The following is an 8,647-nucleotide window of genomic DNA, read 5'->3' as shown; positions in this document are numbered from 1 at the left end:
TTGAAATGTGCAAGGCACTCTGACTGTCACAAAACAGAGAAATATTTTCTTGTTTGTGCCCAAGCTCCTCCAATAACATTTTAATCCATATTGCCTCCTTGCAAGCTTGAGTAGCTGTCATGTATTCGGTCTCCATTGTACATAACGCTACAACTGTTTGCAGTTTTGAAACCCAGCTGACTACTGTCGTAAAACGATGTTCAGATCAATCAGAATTGATACACGGTGCAGCAGAAGTTTTAAAATTTTATATGGAACGATTCCATATCATGGGTATCAAAACTTTACGATTAAATTGTGCGTGTAAAAATTAAATAACAATTAAATTTTTACCTTGAATCTCGAAACGAGATTATGGACACCAACAGATAACTCTGCTCTTGTTGTATATCCCAGGAACTGATGAACGAATAATTCTTCAATCAGGTCCACGAACAGAAGTTTAATCCCTCTTATAGACTGCACTAGAAAGTCTATCAGAAGTTTCTGCGAAGAGATAGAACAGATATGATCTGCTAATTCAGACTGCAAATTTGAAATTCGCAGACTGAAAATTCTCTAAGACAGAGAGAGGGGGGCGGCCGAATTCTCAAGACTGGAGGCTAGGGTTTTCGAAAATTTGACCTCTGTTGTGTAATTTCTGTACTGCAATAACTTATTTATAATATGGGCTGCTAACAGCTTAGGGCCCATTAGTCATAAGTTCAAGCCTGACAAGCAAAGCCCGCATGTTCAGAAATTAATATAAAATTCATCGTGACTCAGATTGATAAACCAATTTCACCAATGTGCACAGAAACCATTTCTGCATCTTTTAAAGTCAAGATGAATTTTCTGAATCTGAATTCAGTGATTTCCAAAAATGTCCATCCCTATGTCATTTTAGGAAATTTTACTCCCTCTACTCTTAAATAAGAAGTCCCACTTCTTTATTCACTAAATTTAACTCTTTAAATTTAATTATCTCAACGGAGATTAAAAATCCATTACTTGTGTGACCCTCAATGGTTCAGGGATACAGCTAGCCGTGGGCTCACAACTCCTTGTGACTCGGAACAACAATTTCCGACTTGCCCATCGAATCATGGTAAGAGCGCCTAGCAACATCGCCCCATGATTCCCTAGGTATCACTGATAGTTCCTGCAAGAACCAATAGATTTTGGTTAGCGTACAGTACGGTCCCTTCATCCATATATCCCGATCGAATCAACAACTATTGGTAAATCGAGAGTTGTTCGAGATTCGATAACTATGCAATGCATCTTGAAGATCAAATAGTGACATCGCATGTGCTACTAAGAAACCATTTCTTAAAACACATCATGTACTCTGGCCAGAGATTCGTCACACTAATATCTCCTCAGATTGCATAGGATATCCAAACTAGCAAGTATGTGGTGAATCCTTGAAAACAAAGCATCGACTCCTATATGTGTCGTAACTGTACCCAATCCCGACACCTGATGACCCCAATAGAGTCGGTAAACGAGTCAAAGTACAGTACTAGCATATAGAGTCTCAATGATGTTTCAAGTAGTAAGGACTAATGGTGTACAACCAAAACCGCGGACTTTATCCACTCGATAAGTGATAACCACTTGAAAAGTCCGGATAGGGTAGTTCGATCATTCATCGTATGAATATCCATTTGCATGCTTTGAACATCTCTATGTTCCATACCAATGAAACGTGGTACTCGGTATCGCAAATGCTAGTCTCAATCTCGAGCGATCCTTATCCTTATTAACGGACGGCTCAATCGACTAGAAACTGTTTAGAATATACAGTGACTATAAGATGTGTTTCATGATAGCCATCCCCATGTGCCACCACATCTTACATACTATAGTATATTCAAGGTCTTCATCTAAACATCTTATAGTATGTCACAACATAATAATATGATAAAAGATAAAGTAAACGCCATTATAAAAGTGTAAATTATATTAAACAAAAGATTGTTTATACATAGAGTCATAAAAGCCCTTAGCCACAAGTTGGCTCACCGGGCACCCACTCTTTCAATCTCCCACTTGCCCTAAAGCCAACTAGTCATACTACGCAGTCCCATTGCTTCGCGATGTTTGTCAAATAATGGTCCTGGCAAGGGCTTAGTAAGTGGATCAGCGATATTGTCTGCAGAGGCCACTCTCTCGACAGTGATGTCTCCTCTTTCCACGATCTCCCGGATGATGTGGTATTTTCTCAGTACGTGTTTGGATCTTTGATGAGACCTTGGTTCCTTTGCCTAAGCAATGGCACCCGTGTTGTCACAGTACACCGGGACTGGACCAACAGCTTCAGGAATGACGCCCAACTCTTGGACGAAATTTCTCATCCAAACGTCCTCTTTAGCAGCAGCTGATGCTGCAATGTATTCTGCCTCAGTGGTGGAATCCGCTGTGGTGTCCTGCTTGGAACTCTTCCAAGAGACAGCACCGCCATTGAGCATGAACACAAATCCAGAGGTTGACTTCGAGTCATCCACGTCACTTTGGAAGCTAGAGTCGGTGTAGCCTTCCAATCTCAATTCTCTTCCTCCATATACCATGAACATATTCTTAGTTCTTCTCAAGTACTTAAGAATATCCTTCACGGCTTTCCAATGCATTTGACCGGGATTGGCTTGATATCTGCTCGTGACACTCAGAGCAAATGCTACATCCGGTCTGGTAGATATCATCCCATACATGATACTACCTATGGCTGACGCATATGGTACATGTGTCATTTTTTCTATCTCTTCATCAGTCTTGGGATACATGGACTTGGATAGATAAACTCCATGACACATAGGTAGATGTCCTCTCTTGGACCCATCCATTGAAAACCTTTTTAATATGGTTTCGATGTAAGTTGATTGAGTGAGTCCTATCATTCTTTTAGATCTATCTCTATAGATCTGAATTCCTAGAATATAGGATGCCTCACCTAAATCTTTCATCGAGAATCTACCTGATAACCATATCTTTGTTGACTGCAACATCCCTACATCATTCCCAATGAGTAAGATGTCATCAACATAAAGTACTAAGAATGTCACAGCATCCTTAACTACTTTCTTGTACACGCACGGTTTCTCCGGGTTCTTGATGAAACCAAAATCCTTTATTGTTTCATCAAATTTCTGGTTTCAACTTCTTGATGCTTGTTTGAGACCATAGATCGATCTCTGAAGCTTGCATACCTTATGCTCGCTTCCCATGGATGTGTATCCTTCAGGCTGCGTCATATAGATCTCTTCCTTAATGTTTCCATTAAGAAATGCAGTCTTCACATCCATTTGCCATATCTCATAGTCATACCAAGCAGCTATGGCAATAAGGATTCTTATGGACTTGAACATTGCAACTGGTGAAAAGGTTTCATCATAGTCAACTCCTTGTCTTTGAGTATAACCTTTCGCCACCAATCGTGCCTTGTAGTTCAACACCTTGCCATCAGGCCCAAGTTTTATTTTGTAAATCCATTTACATCCTATTGGAACAATTTCATCAGGAGGATCTACTAAAGACCAAACTTGGTTTGAATGCATCGAGTCTATTTCCGACTGCATTGCTTCAAGCCATAAATTAGAATCCGCATCAGAAATTGCTTTCTTGAAGTTTCTTGGATCACATCCAATATCGGGTTCACTTTGATCCCCTTCAAGAAGAAGATCATATCTAACAGGAGGCCTAGAAGTCCTCTCGGATCTTCTAGCAATAGGCGTGTCAATCAATGGTTCCTGAGGTGTAGGATCATTATTTTGTATCTTGGGTTCTTCTCGAATTTCTTCGAGTTCCATCATCTTGCCTTTCTTATCCAATAAGAACTCCTTCTCCAAGAAGGTGGCATTCCTTGAAACAAACACTTTTGTTTCAGTAGGATGATAGAAATAATATCCGATTGAATTCTTCGGATACCCTACAAAATAACATAAGGTGGATCGACTATCCAACTTATCTCCCACTGTCTGCTTCACGTAAGCAGGACATCCCCAAATCCTCAAGTACGAATACTTAGGAGCTTTGCCATTCCATAACTCGTATGGTGTTTTGTTCACTGCTTTAGTATGAACGTTGTTCAACAACAATACCGCCGTTTCAAGAGCATAGCCCCAAAACGAAGATGGGAGCTCAGTGAAGCTCATCATGGATCAAACCATGTCCAACAAAGTTCGATTACGATGCTCCGATACACCATTCAGCTGAGGTGTCATAGGAGGAGTCCACTGAGAGAGAATCCCATTCTCTTTTAGATAGTTCAAAAACTCGGTACTCAAGTATTCTCCACCTCGATCTGATCGAAGTGCTTTAATCCTCTTACCTAGTTTGTTTTCTACTTCAGCCTTGAATTCTTTGAACTTTTCAAATGATTCAGACTTATATTTCATCAAATATAAGTACTCATACCTAGAATAATCATCAGTAAAGGTAATGAAGTAGGTGTGACCAAATTTTGTACCAATACTAAATGGTCCGCAAACATCCGTATGGATCAAATCCAATAGATTTTGACTACGCTCAGGTTTTCCTTTGAAAGGAGATTTGGTCATTTTTCCTTTCAGGCAGGACTCACAAGTACGTAGAGAGTTAATATCAGACATATCAAACATGCCCTCTCCCACTAGCTTGTTCATCCTCCTTGATGAAATATGACCTAGCCTAGCATGCCAAAGGTTTGCCGGGTTTTGACTATCGATTTTCCTTTTGTTCGTTGTTACCGGTTTATCAACATAATTTATTGGAACGTCTTTTAATTTTAAGTTATATAGATCGTTTTCAAGTTGTCCATTTCCAATCAAACATTCATTCTTGTAAATATTGCAAATCTCATTCACAAAATTGCAAGAAAAACCATCTCTATCAAGCATAAAAACAGAAATAATGTTTTTAATCAAATCTGGAACAAATAAAACATCTCTTAAAAGTAACTTAAAATCGTTCTGCAAAATTAAATAAACGTCTCCCACAGCTTTGGCTTCAACTCTAGAACCATTTCCGAGCCTCAGCTGGGTCTCACCCATTCTAAGCTTGCGACTTCTTGTCATCACCTGCAAATCATTGCAAATGTGAGATCCACATCCGGTATCCAATACCCAAGAAGTAGTATTAAGTGAAACATTTATTTCAATATAAAACATACCCTTCGCAGTTCGCAACTGCTCTAGATATTCCTTGCAGTTACGTTTCCAATGACCGGGTTTCTTGCAGTGATGGCAAACATCCTTGGACTTTTCCATGTTTGAAGCCTTTGTCTTGTTCTTCTTCTCGGGTCCGGTTTTCTTGGATGGGGCAGAACGTTTCTTACCCTTTGTACTTGGCCCCTTCTTAGCAGAAGAAGAGGAGCCCACCAAGAGAACCGGTTTATCCTTCTTTAAAGTGGCTTCATAAGTTACAAGCATATTGACCATCTCTTCAAGGGAGGCCTCTATCTTGTTCATATTGAAATTCACCAAAAAACCGTCAAACGATAAAGGAAGAGAGAGAAGTAATAAGTCCACATTGAGTTCATGCTCCAATACCAAATCAAGCGTTACCAACTTCTGAATGAGCCAAATCATGCGTACCCCATGATCACGAACCGAAGTCCCTTCACGCATGCGACACGCCATTAACTCTTTTACAGTAGCGAACCTTTCAGCTCTCGATTGAGCCCCAAAAAGTTCCTTGAGTTGCACGTGAATGTCAGCAGCATTCACGGTATCCTCAAATCGCCTCTGGAGTTTATCAGACATCGAAGCTTGCATATAGCATTTGGTCTTGATATCATGGTCCCACCATTTATCAAATTTGGCCAACTCTTCCGGACTTATATCAGCTGGTGCTTCCTTCAGAGGAGATTTTTCTAACACATAGAACATCTTCTCCGAGGTCAAGACAATCTTCAACTTACGGAACCATTCCGTATAGTTTGCGCCAGTCAGTTTATTTTGTTCGAGAATAGAGAATAGTGGATTGCGCGAATTCATCTTAATGAAATACTGAAAAGAAACAGACAATAATCAGTGATTGTTTAATTAATTTACTAAGACATAAAATAGGCGAAATTTATTTTATGAATCTCACTCCCACTATTTTAACGATTTCACTACCCTCTAGTGAAAACGAGAAACATTTTCTTTAGTGGGAACATGGAGTCCAATTGACAAACTATAGTCCCGAATAATATCAGCCAACCATAATTTTCAAAAGGTAGAGCCCAATTGCTTCCAAAGTAACCTCCATGTTTTTACCTCATGTCCAATAAGGGCCCAATAATATGACGCCGTTTATTGTGACATGTCAAGATGACCCATCAATATCAAGTTGTGATGGACGGTCGCCATGTGGATCCCCAATACTATGAGCAAATCCCATGGGAGTTCCACCCAACTTACAACATGTGTCGATCCAATGTACAGCTTTCCGACGAACGGGCCCCCCCAATAATATGAGCCGGACCGTATCCGCGGGTAGCATCTCATACATTGATCGTTGATGGAAGGTAGGAACATTTAAACAATATTTAAATTCCCTTTTAATCTTGATATCAATTTTAAATCATATTTAAAATGAGGGATTTTAATTTTGAAAATTTGTCTCATCATTTAAAATTTGTATGCTTGCGGGATTCATACAATTTATTCTAAACATGCATACAACGATAATATCATATATTATATTTTAGGATGATCGATTCCATTACTAATCGACCCATGGTTGCCAATCACGAGTCTAAGTCCAATCCTAGGTGATATGCAAGTATGCAATGCAATCCTATTACATTGTGCTTCCAATTTACATTTCTTCAGTCTTTATTGTCTGCTGGGCCCACCACGCTTCCAATCTTCATCTCCCACTAAGTATAATGTATTTACAATAAATAACTATGACAAGTAGGGGATACATTTTAAGGGGTGGGAACGGGCCATAAACCAGGCCCACTTTTATTACATATGACAATTCATATTGGGCCATAAACCAGGCCAATTAATAAATCCAACAACAATAAAAACAAATGTAAATTTCCTAACATACACCTACAAAATTGGTCATGGTAATCGATCATCCTTATCCAATAATATTTAATTCAAAATTAATTTATTGGATAACATGCAATGGCAATTAAATTAAAAAGGATAAAATCATATTCCATATATAAAATCTTATTTTACATATAAAATCATATTTTACCTTTTTATCAAATAAAATCATATTTTACAATAAAATCTAATTTTATACATAAAATCATATTTTACTCAATATTTCCATAAGATCATATCTTATCATCAATTGTACCAAAAATAATTAATCTCATAAAATCTGATTTAACGGATAAAATCTATAAATTTTCCAAAAATTCAAATTTATCCAAAAATCAATTTTAAAATTTTCGGACTCGAACAATTCGATCCGACGCCTCGTGGATCAATCAAAAACAATTTTCGATCGGACCAAAAATAAATTTTAACATATTAAAATTTTAATTAAAAATAAAATTAATTTTCCCGGGCCGCCCGGGACGATCCCGGGCAGCCCGCGCCTGCCCCTTGGGCAGCGATCCAATCGCTGCCCTTGGGCAGTGACGTTCGCTGCCCCGGGTTTGCCCATTAATTTTAAAATTTTAAAATATTTTGTTTCAAAAAACCAAGGCTTAAAATTTTGTACAATCGATTAATTTAATCGCTTGATCTGAGCAACCTGGCTCTGATACCACTGTCGTAAAACGATGTTCAGATCAATCAGAATTGATACCCGGTGCAGCGGAAGTTTTAAAATTTTATATAGAACGATTCCATATCATGGGTATCAAAACTTTACGATTAAATTGTGCGTGTAAAAATTAAATAACAATTAAATTTTTACCTTGAATCTCGAAACGAGATTATGGACACCAACAGATAACTCTGCTCTTGTTGTATATCCCAGGAACTGATGAACGAACAATTCTTCAATCAGGTCCACGAACAGAAGTTTAATCCCTCTGATAGACTGCACTAGAAAGTCTATCAGAAGTTTCTGCGAAGAGATAGAACAGATATGATCTGCTAATTCAGACTGCAAATTCGAAATTCGCAGACTGAAAATTCTCTAAGACAGAGAGAGGGGGGGCGGCCAAATTCTCAAGACTGGAGGCTAGGGTTTTCGAAAATTTGACCTCTGTTGTGTAATTTCTGTACTGCAATAACTTATTTATAATGTGGGCTGCTAACAGCTTAGGGCCCATTAGTCATAAGTTCAAGCCTGACAAGCAAAGCCCGCATGTTCAGAAATTAATATAAAATTCATCGTGACTCAGATTGATAAACCAATTTCACCAATGTGCACAGAAACCATTTCTGCATCTTTTAAAGTCAAGATAAATTTTCTGAATCTGAATTCAGTGATTTCCAAAAATGCCCATCTCTATGTCATTTTAGGAAATCTTACTCCCTCTACTCTTAAATAAGAAGTCCAACTTCTTTATTCACTAAATTTAACTCTTTAAATTTAATTATCTCAACGGAGATTAAAAATCCATTACTTGTGTGACCTTCAATGGTTCAGGGATACAGCTAGCCGTGGGCTCACAACTCCTTGTGACTCGGAACAATAATTTCCGACTTGCCCATCGAATCATGGTAAGAGCGCCTAGCAACATCGCCCCATAATTCCCTAGGTATCACTGATAGTGCCTGCAAGA

Source organism: Henckelia pumila, chromosome 1, assembly GCF_033568475.1.
Source record: "Henckelia pumila isolate YLH828 chromosome 1, ASM3356847v2, whole genome shotgun sequence".
NCBI classification, from domain to species: Eukaryota; Viridiplantae; Streptophyta; class Magnoliopsida; order Lamiales; family Gesneriaceae; genus Henckelia; species Henckelia pumila.
Note: the sequence above shows the minus strand (reverse complement) of the source record.